Source organism: Hibiscus syriacus, unplaced genomic scaffold (genome assembly GCF_006381635.1).
Source record: "Hibiscus syriacus cultivar Baekdansim isolate YM2019G1 unplaced genomic scaffold, ASM638163v2 tig00112383_pilon, whole genome shotgun sequence".
Taxonomy (NCBI): domain Eukaryota; kingdom Viridiplantae; phylum Streptophyta; class Magnoliopsida; order Malvales; family Malvaceae; genus Hibiscus; species Hibiscus syriacus.
Window position 1 is genome coordinate 1,672,824 of NW_024063319.1, and position 17,418 is coordinate 1,690,241.

At 32.5% G+C, this 17,418-nt stretch overlaps 1 pseudogene; it reads right to left on the reverse strand.

Moving 5' to 3' along the window:
* Positions 1-7,970: 7,970 nt before the first annotated feature.
* On the reverse strand, positions 7,971-9,681 carry LOC120178855 (annotated as a pseudogene).
* Positions 9,682-17,418: the final 7,737 nt, after the last annotated feature.

Genomic DNA, 17,418 nt, shown 5'->3' on the forward strand with positions numbered 1-17,418 from the left:
TGGAAGGTTCACTTTTACATTTATGTGACTTGAGTGAATTTCGAGGACGAAATTCTTTTAAGAGGAGGAGAATTGTCACACCCTAATCCGAGGTTAAAATTTTTAGGATGTTTGAAATAGTTTTATTTATTTATTTATTTATAATGATAAGTTCATAAGAAAATATAGAAGATTGAAGGACTTCAAGTGTAAATTTCTACGCCTTGGATTAGGAGTTTCTAGAGTCCACGTGAAAGATCTTCTTTGATTCATGTGAAGTTGATTATTATTATTATTATTATTATTATTATTATATAGAAAATAGAGAACTACAAGTGGAAACTAGCTGGATAAAACACATACCCAAAAAATAAACACCCAAGGGAAAAATGAAAACACAAGTAAAACAAGACTGTCAGCCATTAAAACTCCTTGCACCAGAGAAGAAGAACCATGAAACAAACAACAGCAAGGAGAAAAACAAAACCAGAACCTGCACGAGAATCAGAACAATCGCTTTCAATGACTATCAAGGCGGATCAAGCCATCGATGATCCTTCAACGCTTGATCTTCCACTCTTGTAGGTACCCAAATTCGCAAATTAGCAGTAGCAAAATCACGTCATTGAGTTTGGATTAAGCTCCAAAGGGCAGCACCATCCAATGATGAAGGCAAAGATCGAAGAGGTTAAAGCTCATGTAATTCGATATTTTTCTTGTAGATCTACAATCGTCCATCGCGAGTCTCGGTCAAGTGAAGCAAAATCCGTGATGAGGAGGGTGAGGTGAGTTTGATGGTGTACTTTGGGTCACGAATGGCTAATCGATGGCGTTAAACGGCGTGGTGGTCACCGGTATTTTGTTTTTCGGTCGACCATTTTCGTCCCATTTTCAGAGCACTGGACGAAGAGTGCTTAAGAAAAAAATGGTACTTGAAATATAATAAAGGTAAGGATCACGTGGGTGATGATAAAGATGGATAATGAATGAAGGATAAATTGCAGCTTCAGTCCTCCATTTTGGTATGGTTTCGACTTTGTCCTCTAGTTTTAATAAAATTTCACCCAAGCTATGATAGTTTAAATCAAATTGATTTAGTCCTTGATTTTAGTAATTAAAAATTTTATTGACTCCTAAAGTTTTTAGTTTTAATAATTGGGTCCCCAAATTATTAATTAGATTCTAATAAGTTATTTTTATGGCAAGAAAAATTATTTGAAGTTGTATTTGTACGGTGAATGGTCCGTGTTCGTGAGAAAAAGATTGAAAGCTAGAAATCAAGTTGGCGAGATTAAATTCAAGAGTCATATTTTGGGTTTTGTTGACATCTTGAGTCTGATTCCGAAGTCTGTTTCGCCAAATTCAAACCCTATAAGTTGTTTTTCTATGATTAATCACCCGATTCGATCCATTTTTCGTAATAAAATTCTATTTCTGATGTAATTTCGATTTCTTTGTATCCAAGGAATTATTAGAAGTTGAATTAAAGATCGAGGGCGTTTGAATGGAATTTAAACTGTCGATTGATATGACACATAAATCGAGGTAATACATTACTACATCTTTATGCTTTACGGAAATGTTGATAATGGATAAATGCATGGATGTATATGATTGGACTATTATGCCTGTTTGATTATGGATGGACTCGAACCGAATATGGTTTAAGTGATAAATTAATTAAGACTTTATTGAATTACAAGCTCTGTGATTAAGTGATAAAGGAATCAGTCCTGAATATGTAAATTATAATTTATCTCTTTAAAGGTTCTTGGATGATAAATTATGAGAATACTTCGATTAGGTAAAATTATGAAAATATCGTTAGGTTGTAAAAAGACAAGAATTGACCCTAGAAGTTGGATATAAAGTTTGTAAAGACATATTGATCTGATGAAATTACTGATGTGTATAGAAAATACTAGTTTTGCTTAGGAAATATGGATAACCGATTTCTAAACCCAAGACGGCTTGTACAAGATACTAGAAGTTTATAAGGAATAATTTAAAGTTTAAAGATTATCCGAAAAATTGATTAATCCTATAATCTCTAAATTATAATTATCTTTGTTAAGAGTTTTAATATCGAAATTATATGGTTAAGAAATTACGAAATTACCCTTGAGAGGGAAAAGTAGCCCAAATTGACCATGAATGGAAAAGTACTCAAGAATACATGCCTAAATCGATGAATTACTAGTTTCATCGTTAAGTTACACGTTTATACAGAAAATTCCTGATAATCTGTAAATCTCCGAGTTATGAGTAAATACTTGAAGAATAATTTATCGATGGTGCTCTTTTGACAGAATTGTTCGAAAGGACTGAAATAAATGATAAGTTTGAATTTGATAAAAAGATCGGAAGGAATGAAATGATTGTAATACACTGGATCTGTAAAATGACCAAAATACCCCTGGAATATAAATGACCCAAGAATATCACCAAGCTCATGAATGATTGGATATCCTCGAGCTGTGAAATGAATTGAATAAAACTGAGCACCAAAATGACCAAAATACCCTTACAGCCTAGACTAAGTAAATGTCTTGGATTAAATATTAGATTAATTAAGGAATCCAAATAAACATGGGTATTGTACGACCCGTAAAAGTTATGGAACACAGCTGAAGTGAGTCGATCAACCCTAATGATATGTCAGTACTTGAATGGCATATATATCACTTGAATGCGTGTTCGACTTCTTAAGTTTGAATCGATGATAATTCTATAAGTACTCAACTCAGCTCAACTCTAGATCACATTCGGTTCTAAGAAGTGGATATTCGTTAAACAAATCAACCACGAAAACCAAATTGAACTGAATGGAAGTACATTATGTATCAAAATTTAGAAACGTCTGAATTACTTTAGAAAACTCTGAAGTAACTGGGATAGACTTGACTACTAAGTGAACTAAGTAAGCTCAATGATTGAAGATTAAATAAGTGATTTGGTTGAGTCTGGAAATGCTAATGAACTTACATGATGTATTGTCCTTATGGGTCATGAACTAAAAATCAAGTACGTCAGCATTTCATGATATTGTGGAAGATTAGAAATGAAATAAAGACCATTGGAAGATCTATTCATAAATGATTTCGAAGATGATCTATGGACAAGAATTTGTGATATTAAAGAGTAAATACCCTGGAAGGACAATGTATTGACCAGTCGACAAGCATTAGTTCTAGGAACTATTCATCTAGAGTTGTTCGATAATCCGATCAATCGACATAGATTGTAGAGGTCATGAATCTTCGTTCTCCCTTATCAACTAAAATTACTCTGGTTATATATGAAAACACAAGTAACTAAGATTTAAAGGATTTTGAATACCTTTCTGATTATGTAGAGCTTTCAAAAAATGTACGAATAAGATATGATCCCGATAAATCATATTCTGAATAACGGATGATTCCGTCAGCTAATAAACTCTTCCAACAGTGATTCTAACTTCTGAAATTCTATCAATAAACTGAAGATCTATTTTTCTCTGCCTGAGAAGATTATCAGTATCTCTGAATAATATCTGTAAACACTAGTGTGTTCCCTAATTACATGAATGTTTTATCTGATTTCCGATTTGAATTATGTTCTGATCTGAATTTTGTTCTTATTTTTGATCTGGATTCTGTTCTGATATCTTATTTGAATTCTGTTTTGATTTTTGATATCTCTGTTTACTGACGGAAAAATATTTCATTTGGGGGTTATTGGAGGAAGTATTTCTGCAGGTTCCTCATCTTTGTGCTCAAGGCCTTACAGGTTGTGTGGGTTGGGTGTATGGTTCTGGGGAACCTACACAAACAGATTGTGAAAGGATGGGGTAGTGTTATGTTTTTAAAAATATATTTTAAAAAGATCCGTATCTTTTCACTGGTTTTACAGGAACACACTAGATAACATATTCTGATCTCCTAAACCTAGACATCCGAAATATTTCCATCTGAAATTAATATTATCTATTACTACCTGAGTTATCAATGGGACCTCAGCTTAGCCTAAAAATCTGTAGATATTTGAACCTATAAGTAAATATATGTTTATTTGTATATGCATGTTCTTCAGCATCATCTGGTAGTTCTGTATTACCGAGCTTTCCGAAGCTCACTCTATTACTCACCATTGCAGATTAAAAGAATTATACCAGTGCAGCTATCGACTTCAGTAAGGGAGTTCTTCCGGTGTTGTTTGCAGAGTATGGTACATGTGATTAGGGGCATGTAATTATATTTTGTTTTATAACTGAGAATGAAAATCTGTTTTATTTCTGCATACTGATAATTCATTTTATGAGTTACATGTTTTGACAAAAGTTATAAATTTTCTAAGATTTTTATAGTGGGTCGCTCTGGTGGCCCTAATGTGAAACTCCTGATCAGATCGGGTTATCTGCATCGGTCTGAGGGGGTTACAGAATGAACCAAATGCTCTGATGTTATTAAATGTAATATCCTAATCTAATCTAACCCAAAAATCCAATGGATTAGAATATCACACGGAACCACCAAAGTAGCTAACCATTTATAACTTATTTTTAACATATCCATAAATCTGATCAAGATAAAGTAAAATAAGAATATCAAGTATAATAGGTTTACAAAATATGAAGGGAGCTCTCAACAATAGTCTCCAAAATAATAGTATCCAAATGGAGTTATGACTCAAAACTATATAAGGGTCTATAATAGTACACGTTTACTATAATACTCGAGACGTACTCTGGGAAGGATTGAGTCTAGAAGTCCTGCAACCTGGCGACGAGCTCCTTGAATTGGCTCCTACGGACCTGTGCATGAAAACATATTTCATACATTGAGCTCACAAGCTCAGTGCCACATATGAGCATGCTACATGCATTCAACATATGAGCATGCTACATGTATTCAACATATGAGTATGCTACATGCATAGTTTGAATCATGCGTACTTTTATCACACAACGAAAGTAAGCATCATGGTGTAGCTTGGGATCACCATAACATTAGAGAACTTGCACTCTTATTTGCTTACTGAGTGTTCTTCGGATAAGATATGGGTCACATAACATCAGCATCTTACAATACCCTAGGCTAGGTTCGGGTCACAAAGAGTCGACACCTTGCCAAGCTAGTCTAGTCCTCTCGAGTACTCGAGACGTGTCTAGGTCACTCAGTATCAGTACATCTTCCAACTAGCATTTCAAAGGCCCAAACTCTAATTTGGATATATTGGAATAATCCTCATTCTATCACACAAATGTCATACAAAGTTAGTCAGGTGTCTTCATTGTTTCTCGAGCATTAAACAAAAGCCATAAGTCTTATGAAATCTTACCTCATTTAGATCTTATGTTATCACACAAATATTAAGGTTTTTACTTATATTCTTATTGGAGAGTTTCCTCTTCAACAAAACACCACATTCATCCTTCTACTTCAAGCTATGCTTACTGCCTAAATATTAATAATGTTACCGATACTCCTCCTTGGGTATCAGTACTCCTCTTCCTAGGGTATCAATACTTCCCCAAGTATCGGTACTAAAATTACATTCGATGTTTTGGAAAATGCTCCAGTATCGATACATCTACTAAGAGTATTGATACTCTACCCCAAGTATAAATGCTCCTATAAGTATCGATACCAAAATTAGCTAATGGAATCTGATCAGGACCCTAAGTATCGATACCATATGAGCAGTATCGATACTCATTTACTGAGTATCGATACTCTTCTCATTAACCCTTAAAAAATTCATTCACGACAGACAGTATCATTATTGTTCATATAGTATCGATACCCTTAACCCAAAAAAACTTTGTTTCTCTCGTCCAAAACACTCCTAAGGTATCCCAAGACCCACAAATGGTGATTAAAACGTATTTGAAGTTTAAGGGTCATGAAAGGTCATTACTTAACATATGAATAACACTAAACACTTATTTTTATGCCATCAACCAAAATGCACCCAAATGATACATACACTCATACAAGCATCATTACTACACATACTAATCTACAAGTGGTGAAGAAGGGTTAGAAAAGTGTTACCTTTCTATTAGAAGCTGGAGAACCAACTCAAGGCTCACCCAAGAGCAAGCTTTTATTTGCCTTTGCTTTTGGAACTCTTTCCCTTTTCTTTCACTAATCACAAGCAACGAAATGAGTTACCAACTCATCTAAAGAGCTTAGGGAATGTAAAAACATGATTCTAAATGTTAAAAATGAGTTAGTATCAACTTAGGGTTCTAAAACTTAAATCCCCCACTAAACCTCCTCCATGTCCACCACAACCATTTGTAGAGATGGAGGGCTTGAAATGGTGCTCTAAGAGAGGAGATTACTCAACTTACCTTCTTTGATTTAGAAAGAAAATCTTTTTTTTTACAAAATTATCATCTTTGATTGATTTAGAAAAGAGAAAAATATGAGTTTTGAAAGAGAGGAAGAAAACAAGGATGAGTGGGGTAATTCCAACATGAATGACATAATCCCATTTAAAAAATAGGCTTTTTAATTTTTATGGGCTAACTGCAACTTTAGTCCTTCCATAATTGGTCATATTTAATCAAAGGCTTCCTACCAAGCCAGTGGGTTTACTCAAGGTCCTCTCCGGTTAGTCCGAAACTAATAACCCGAGATTTGGGGCATTACACAATACTTGATTAGAGGATATTTTCATAATTTTTATTTGTTTAATCCACTAAATTTTTTATCCAATAAGACGGTGACACGTGTCACCATCCTATTAAAGATATAAAATAAAGGGGGGAAGAATACACTAAGTACGATTTGAACCTAGCTATCACAATTTGCTAAATTAACCCCTAAACCACTCAAGTAATCCTCCCATTTGGTTTTATATTATAATATTTTTACATAACTTATTTCTTTATTCTGTTATTAACTAGAATAAGTTATATAAAAATGTTGTAATATAAAAAATGATACCAATGGGATTCAAACCCAAGATTTATAATAGAGATGAAATCATTATAACCACTAAGCTAAATTACATACTTAAAGAACAATTTTAATATATTTAATATATTCATACATTTTTATATATTATTTTATTAAATTATAATTTATTATATGTATAACTATTAATAAATATATATAATATTTAATTACATACTTAAAGAAAATATTTAGTATATTTTATTTGTTCATATTTTTTTGTTAATGTCAAAAATTAATTATAACTTAATATTTTATAAGTTTATTAAAATATATATTTATAATTATAATTTAATAGAAGAAACAATTCTTAATTTTTAATATATAAATTATTTACCTGATATAATAGAAAAAATAATTCTAAATAAATATTAAATTATAATTCATAAATAAAAATTAAGAAATATTTTTTATATTAACAAAATTTATGAATATATTAAATATACTAAATTTTTTATTTAAATATGTAATTTGGCTTGGTGGCTATGGCGACATGTGTCACCACCTTAATGAAAAATTTAGAGGATTAAATAAATAAAAATTAAGAAAATATCCTCTAATCATGTACCGACACGTGTCACATTTAATTAGAGATTAAATTTTTAATCGAATTAAATTATGACCAAAATTATAGTATATATATAAATTGAGAACCAAATATGCAATTATACCAAGTTTTTTAACCGTCACTTCACCTCTCCATTAAAAAGGATAATGGCTCAATTAAAACATTAAATAGTTGAGTTGTCTAATTGATTAAATCGAAAAATCATGGTCAAAATGAAATTTGGCAATAGTTGTCATTAGTGTATTTTATCGTAAAATTAATTAAAAAGAATTCTCCAATCATGTAGTGACACATGTCACTTGAAAATGTGTCACAATAAATTTGTTGATATGTGGCACCTTCAAATTAAAGGAATATATTTTAAATTAAATTAAAATTATGACTAAATTGATAAAATATGTAAGTACTGAAGACCAAATGTATAATTATACCAATTTGTTAACTTACACATACTATCTCCGGTAAAAATTAACGGCACTAGTTTGATTGAAGCATTTAAATACAAGAAATTATGCACCTTTTGAAGAGTTACCATAATCATATTTAGCACATCACAAGCAGCAATCCTTGTTGGACTTCCGCGTAAACACAATTGCTCCGCATCGGTAATCCAAGAATGGAACCGTATACTGTAACTGAATCTACTCAATACAGTACCATTTCATAAAATGAAATTGATAAAATATTAGCCAAGAGCATAACAATGCATATGATGATGCCATTGAACGCCCAACAATTCATCAGACCATTGACTGGCGTTCACCAGCTGAGGTTTCTGCGGCGATCGATCTGCAACTGAAATAGAAAACCGTACTCATCATGGAATCAATAAGCATCACAAACGAATACATTACCACCAGCAAAGGCCCCTCCCAGATCCTAGAAGACCCATCTCCGTAACTCAATGTCTTTACCCTATTATCAAACAACCCAGTCACAAATGTCAATCCACTTGTAGATCCAAGAAATATCGACATACCAACCCGAGCCTGCCCCTTGATTAGAACAAAGGCCCGAACCAATGCCTGTATTCCGAAACCTCCTCTAACACACAGATTACAATCCCAACATTACAGACAACAGTAGCATTTGCGAAAACGATGGAGAATACCAGCCCCATCATTATCATCGCAAAGACAATTAAATCAGGGGAAAACCCAATAGCAGAAAGCATATTGCACGCCGCAACAAGAAAAGCGAAGAAAGTTCTTACACAACCAACAATTACCGTACACATCCATAAATAGGTATAAACAAGCAACTCCAAAGCTTCCTAATTATCACAAAAAACTTCGAAACAACAGGCGATTCCTTCAAATAAGTACAATCCACACAATAAACCACTGCAGCCTTTGACAACAAGGCATATGGAAGCAACAAAGGGAAGCACATTACTGAGGAAACAGCGGTCTCAGAAAAATGTTGGCACGACTGTTTGATAAAAGGTCTCAATGGAAATCCACTGGTTTCGGCAGCTAACATAAGCCTAACGGTTAGACTTTTCACAATGGATTGACCGACTATCAAACTAGAGGACATAAGCACTGCAGATAAAGGGTAAATTAACAAGCTAAAACGATCATAAAACCAGAACAGTTGTACCTTAAGATCCTAACGGTTTCTCTTAAGATCTCCAAAGCATTCATGGAATGGAATCGGTGGTTAGGATCAGTAGCATCATGTGATGATTGTAGCTCAAAATTTTCACCATGAGTTTCCTTTAATCCTTCCTTTTTTAAATGATCAGATCTCATTCGTGGAGAAGAAACGGTAGAGATCTCCATTATAGCCAATACCCAGAATCTATCAATCCATCCGGGAAGCTAAATAAAAATAGGAAATGATTGAAAACAGAAGGTGTAAATCAGACCTGTCACTGTTAGAGCTAAGACCCACCTCTGTAACTTCGGATAAGTCCCAAAAAACCACAGTGAACACACTCAAAAAGCGAATTAAAAGTAAAAGTAAGAAGATTAGATTGTGAGATGAGACGGAGATTCTTGAGTATTAAATGTAAAATAATAAGAAAAGAGAAGGGGTTACTATATGGTTAAGGAGTAAATAAATTAGGTGCCATTTCCGGGGAGGCAACAGGCATGCATTGACGACGACGATCGTCGGTGGGAAGCAGCTTATAATGGGCGTTTCTGATTTTTATAGATTAAGAAATATTAGTCGACAGGATTTGGATTTGGATTTGGATTTGGATTTGGAAGGTTACAGCCATGGAGGGGCCTCAGCTTTTGCAAGCGACAAGACTGGCATTATATTAGTATTATTATTTTATGGGTAAAGTATAGTAATAGTCACTGAACATTTCCGAAACTTGCATTTAGGTCCCTAAACTTTTAAAACTTGCAATAAAGTCCCCAAACATTTAATCCGTTTACAATATGGTCCCCGCACCTATGAATATTAGGGTAAATTATATAAATGGTCACTAAACTTTTCAGGTACTTAAATTTAGGTCCCCCAACTTTTAAAAATTATAAAACAATTCTCAATTTCATTCTAAACCACAAATTCTAAAGTAATTCAATTTCATTCTAAACCCTAAATTCCAAAATAATTCAATTACATTCTAAAACCCAAATTCTAAAATACTTCAATTTCTGTCTTTTTATAAACGACGCCAATGTCACTAAATTATTAATTAATTTACTTTTTATATTTAAAAACATATGATAATTTTTTATTATTAATTTAAAGACATGAAAATTTTTTCAATAGTAAGAATATATGATAATAATTCATTTATTTAAAAATAATATATTTCTGATTATTTTTGTATGTTTTTATATCTAATCATACGTGTTAATATATTTTATATCTTTCATATAAATATTAAGACTACATAAATAAAAGAGTCAAAATTTTATATACGAGTTATGTTAATTATAGTAATGATGTATAAATATTTTTTATTTTTATACTATTTCTATTATAATTAAAATATAAATATTACCATGATAATTAAATATTTATTTACTTATTACATCGAATATTTTTTGTAGAAAAATTATTTAATAAAATCATAAAAAAACACAATAAAAAAATAAACACTGAAGTTGACTACTTCAAAAATAAAATAAAAAAATCAATAATTTAATATAATATACCCTAAGTTGATGATAACAATCAACTTAAAAGAGATGGGGTTTGTGCCATGTTTTCGTAACATACGTAAACTTTCTATTTCATGGTCACGTATTCTTTTAGTTCTAGCATGATCTATTTTTTAATTTTCTAATATAGGTAAAAAAATGTTATTTTCTTTAAAAGTTTTAAATTCAAACAATTGTGTTTGTAGGGTATATCTATATTGTTAATAAATTAATTTTTTTGAATAAATACTATCTTATAATCACATCAAACTATTAAAAAAAATTAAATTATAATTGAAATAAATAAAAAATATAAGGATGTCAATTGGGGATTTTGATTCTTAATTTTTTTCATTGAGAGATTGTATTTTTTTTTATTCAATTTCTTCCATAATCATTTTTTTATATTTAAATTATTGAAGATCACTAAATTTACATTTACGAGGAGGGAGTGTATTTTTTTCTTCACAAAAGTAAAAAAATAAAAACGCTATCACGTTCTTAAAGATAATCTATTACTTTGAATTATTTTGGAATTTAGGGTTTAGAATGAAATTGAATTACTTTGAAATTTGGGATTTATAATGAAATTGAGGAATGTTTTGTACGTTTTAAAAGTTGGGGGACCTAAATTCAAGTGCCTAAAAAGTTTAATGACCATTTATATGATTTACCCTAATTTTCATAGGTGCGGGGACCATATTGCAAATGGATTAAATGTTTGGGGACTGTATTGCAAGTTTTAAAAGTTTGGGGACCTAAATGCAAGCTTCAGAAATGTTCAGTGACCATTACTATACTTTACCCTTATTTTATTTGAGGCTAAATTATAAGTTTATTATTTAAACTATAGGTACATAAATTTTTAATTTTTAAAAGAGAAAATAATTTCAGTGACTAAAAATACCTTATAATATACGAATTTAACCAACTTTTTTTGGATTTGCCAAAATGACCAACAAATTCGCAACGCGAATTCTAATTTTGCAAACCAGTTTCCAATTTCGCAACGCGAATCTGTAAATCGCATTGCGATTTTCCAAATTCGCAACGCGAAAGTCAAATTCGCAACGCGATAGTTAAATTCGCGACACAAAATTCAAATTCGCAACGCGAATTTAATTTCGCGACAGGCTTTAGTTTCGCAACACAAATGTTTTGGGTATATAACAACGCATCAGCAGCAACTCGTAACCTAAATCCCTAAATCGCAACTCATTCCATCTCCATCTATCACTGTCTACGGCGACATCCGTTCCTATATCCAACGACATCCTTTCCCATCTCTATTTTTTTTTACATAATTTTATTTCTATATAATTTTTCAATGATTTCTCTCCCAAATTATCAACTATCAACTTAATAAAGGTATGTTTTTCTCTAAGTTAGTGATGATATCTAGTTTATAGCTCGTTTGTTTAGTAAATTAATTTATAATTTTTAGAATGAAATCATCTAATGTTGATCATGTTTGGATAGATTTGTGTTTTGGCGGTCATGGGAGAATGTTTATGGTGTTTTACAATATGTGCCTTTACCCATGAATCTTCAACTAAAACTGTCATTAAAAAAGTTAACTTATGAAACTCTAATGTTACGTGTTGCAAAGAAATTGAATTTAGAGCCTCTAAGTGGATTTAGGCTATCTTATCTGAGAAAATGTAAAGTTTATTTGTTAACCGACAATGAAGATGTTTAACGATTCATTGCTTACATTAGTGTTTCGCAAGAAGATGATATTACATTGTATGTTGTTGAACCTAGAAGTAGTGAAGTTGGGTCAGTAGCGGGTAGTAATCAACTAAGTTCTTCAACCCAAAATTTAATGGTTCCACCACAATTTCATCACCAAGCAAATTTTGTTTCACCACATTTTCAATACCAAACACAATATCAAACACAATCTCAAAACCCACAACATTTTCCTAATCCAAATCCCAATCAACTTTCAGCACCAAATTCCGGTTTTCGTATTGACCAGTTAGACGATTATGAGCCAACAGAAAAAATTGTGAGTACTAGTCAATACTCAAAATTTGATCTTGGTCAATACCCAGACTTTGATCTTGGTCAATACTCGGATTTTGATGATGTGATGGAAGAAGAAACAGACCCTGCATGTAATGATTTTGATATTGGTCAATACCCAAATTTTGATGATGAAACAGCCGCTGCCGAGGAAGATGTTGTTGATGATAATGAGGAGGAAGTTACGACTGTGAATAAACATCCATTTTGTAATTCATATAACCTTGAAGAAGAAAAAGAAGAAGAAGAAGAAGTCCTCGAAAAAAGGAAAAAGAAGAAAATGCCACAGGAGTATAACTGGAATATGCCATAATTACTTCAGATACCGGAAGAAGAGTTGGTAAAGATATCAGTTGATTGTTACACATAAGTTATTCGTATCAAGAAAGATGATTGTTTTGATACAAATGAAGACTTGAAGATAGCTTTGTATACGAAATGTGTGGAAGATGGCTATAAACTAAGAGTTAACAAATCAAGCAAAAATCGTTTCGAAACAAGGTGTATGATTGACAAAAATTGTACGTGGCGTAGTGGCGTATGATTGCAAAGAGGATAAAAGATTGCAAAATGTTTCAAGTTAGGACTTTTATTGATAAACATACATGTTCAAGAACCCAAGTTTTTCCTCACCATAGACAGGTAAACAAAAAGGTGTTGGGTGGTTTTCTGGCTGAGTTAATGTTTTTGAATGGAAGGGTATATCGGGGACATGAAATTATGACTGATATGAATGCTCAGTTCCAGATTAGTATCTCATATTCTCAAGCTTGGAGAGCCAAATGTTATGCCTTGGAATTGTTGAGGGGGTCTCCAGAAGCATCGTTTGCCCAACTGCCGGCTTATTGTCACAATTTAAAGCTGAAAAATCATGGGTCGGTAACTCATATCAAAACAGATAGATATAGACACTTTGAGTTGCTGTTTATCGCCATTGGTGATGCGGTTAGTAAATCATTACGGGGCATCTTAGGGATTGTATAGGTCCTATTAGCGATCTGAAAATCATATCCGATAGGGTAAACTCAATTGATAACACTGTTAGAAGGTGTTTCCCATATGCTTTTCATGGACTTTGTGGTGTTCATTTGTACAGAAATCTAAAATCAAGGTCTGTTGGTATAAAAAATCACAAATGGACATACTGAAAGGCTGTAAAAGCTTATCGGGAAGTGGATTTTAATAAGCATATAAATTGTTTAAGACGTGTTTTGCCTCAATGTGCTCAAACACTAGAAGATGTCGAGTTTGAAAGATGGTCAAGAGTACATCAACTTGGAGCAAGATATGGTTTCATGACGTCTAATAGTGCAGAATCAATGAACGTTCTAAGTCGTCATTCCCGGAAATTACCCATTACTATGTTAATGGAGTTTTTTCGAGCCTCTATTCAACATTGGTACTACAAGAAAAGAACCCATGTAGGTATTATTTCTTTAAATTCGTAACTTATTATATATTTTACTAAGTATTATTTATTTAAATTTACAGGAACATTGGAACGTCGTGTTACACCATGGACTGAAAAAAAGATAACGAAACGTGTTGTGAAGTCAACGTCCTGGAGAGTTGAACCATGTTCAAACACTTTGTTTGAAGTATTGGATAATAACTTAAATGGGATTGTCGATCTAAATGCAAAGACGTGTAGTTGTAAGAAATGGCAAACATCTGGTTATCCGTGTGGCCATGTTATAAAAGTTGCTCTTCATCTAAACCAAGATGATTCAAGCGCATACGCTATGGATTGCTACACTACAGAATTATATCGACAGACTTATACCAAAATTGTCTACCCATGTCCACATCCTTCTGAGTGGGACATAACAGATGACTTACAAACAGTTTTGCCACCAGTCATGGACAGCAGGCTACTTGGCCGACCAAAAAATCACGATCGTATACCGTCTAAGGGTGAAGAGAAGAAGATATCGACATGTAGTCGGTGCAAGGAAAGTGGTCATACAAGGTTGACTTGTGGATCACCAGTGCCATCACAATCATCTTTTCCTCTACAAAAAAATGGATCCTCATCAAAATCCAAAGCTCATATGGTACCAAGAAAAAGGAAATCAAAATCGCAATCAAAATCAAAATCCCAATTACAACCGGCTTCACCTTTTGGGACTTATTAACTTAGGTAATTTTTAAATGCAAACGTTGTATTATGTGTATTTTATGTGTGAATGCATACATTTTCAGTTAGACATTCATTAGTAACTTGAGTTTGAACATTGCTATGATCTGTTCAGTTGTTATCATGTTGGGATTTTCTCTTGTGTTTGATTGCTTGGATAGTTGTTCTCTTGCTTCTTCAAGTGTCCTTAGCTTGTATTTATAGCTTGGAATGTGTTTGATGTTGTATATACCTTGATGTTGTATGTTGCGATCAACACGAAAGTTAAATTCGCAACGCGAAAGTCAAATTCGCAACGCAAAATAAGTGTTGCGATAGTCAAATTCGCAACGCGAAATCGCAAACCGAATTTGACTTCCACGTTGCGAATTTACCTTCAACAGGTCTTTTTTACCTTCAATATAATGCAGATTGAAAATTAAACAACAAATCAATTAAACATTGTTGTGGGTACATTATTTGAACATTGTTATGAGTAAATTATTTGGAAAAATAATGTTCCAGACTTCGTTATAAATAACCCTTTTACATCGGATTAATTTCATTTTTGTGGGTACATTATTTGAACATTGTTATGTATAAATTTGTTATGTATGTATGTTTTGTTTTGATTATATTGTATGTATATTTTCATTTAGATGAGATGGGCTGTGTATAACAAAACAATCTATCTCTTCCATATGAGTACTTTATTCCAACCATGTGACAAGCGTGACAACCCCATCAACTCAAAACTCAGCTTTTAACTTAATCAATATTATCTTTTAGCTTGATGGTCCATAAAGCTTGTTACTTGAACAGTATGAATCAATTATGCAATTTCCATATTCAATTTAACACTGCATTTCAAATTCATTTCATATGTAATTGGAGTTTGAATTTAAATTTCAATTTGAGTTTGAATTTCAATATAAATTTCGGCTCCACTATAAATATTAGCCCAAGCCAATATGCATGTTATCATTGATTATTCCTAATTTCCATTATTTTTTTCAACTTTAAACGCGAGGGAAATCTCGACCATCATATTTTTTGGTCAACTTTAAAGCGTTAGAAACGTTTTGGGGATTATGATCTGGGTGGTATACGAGAAATGAAACAAATGGTAACTAAAAATCCCGATAATTGAGGACTACAACTTGTAATAATAACAAAAATAATAAGTCTGAAATGCTTCTGAGTACCACCCAAATCATAAGTTCGAAATGTTTCCGATGCTCATCAAAATCCAAAGCTCATATGGTGCCAAGCAAAAGGAAATCAAAATCCAAATCTAATATGGTGCCAAGCAAAAGGAAATCAAAATCTACAACTTGAGTTTGAACATTGATATGATCTGTTCACTTGTTATTATGTTGGGATTTTCTCTTGTGTTTGATTTTTTAGATAGTTGTTCTCTTGCTTCTACAAGTGTCTTTAGCTTGTATTTATAGCTTGGAATATGTTTGATGTTGTATATACCTTGATGTTGTATGTTACGATCAACGTGAAAGTTAAATTCGCAACGCGAAAGTCAAATCTGCAACGCGAAATAAGCGTTGCGAAAGTCAAATTCGCAAATCGAAAATCGCGTTGCTAATTTGACTTTCACGTTGCGAATTTGACTTTTACGTTGCGAATTTGTACCTTCAACAGGTATTTTTTGCCTTCAAACATAATGAGCTTGAATTTTTTAGAAACAACAAATCAACTTTTACAAATCAATTAAACAAGCAAAAAATAATTCTTATTTACAAATCAAATTAAACAAATCAACTTTTACAAATCATCTTTTACAAATCAATTAATCAAAGAATAAATCTTATTTCCTCATCAATTAAACAAATCAACTTTTAATATAAAATTCAATTAAACAAAGAAAAAAAAGTGTACCCCAGACTGTTGTTTATGCACAAATACATTTCACGCAGCTCACTTCAGGATTAACCTGCAGAAACCAAACATTTGCTCAAACAACACTTTCTATACATTTAAAACCAACAAACAACAAATTACTGAATTCTAGGTACTTAACCAAATATTTTCAAACCAATTAAAGAGTACATATAACAACACTTGCTCAAATTACCAATTATTTATGTACAACTTTCAGCACGCGGATGCAGGTAGGCAGCGTCTCGCATATATCTATCTGGCCATATAATGCCGAAATCACAAGCCTACTGCAGCTCTATTTCTATCTGTGGGAGGTAGATACTGTATACTTCCTGTCGTCAAACGTTCTAAGCACAAGCATACGAGAGGACCACAATCCCCTCTGGCTCCCTGCGTTTTTTGTGGCGCAGTCTCGTCTCTGATCATTGTAATTTTAAACTTCTTTGGCTTCTTGTTTCCAGAATTTGTCCAATAATTAAGCGCATTCAAGTATTTAGCCAAATGATCGCTCCATCCCTTTGTAATAATATCTCTCAAATCAGACAATGGTATGTAATTCAACATGCTGTTATATACCATTGTTTTCAGGGATGGGAGCTGAAGCTCGACGAGAAGCCAATGACGACGTTCTAAAATAGGGATAAACACCTGCAATCATAAATAATTGTGCACATCAAATAAAATTTGTGAAAACCTTTAAAATATTCAAAAAAATAAATACTAACCTTATCGACCTCCCACCACGCAAGATAAAGTTTAGCTTTTCCATTAGCCAACTTATAT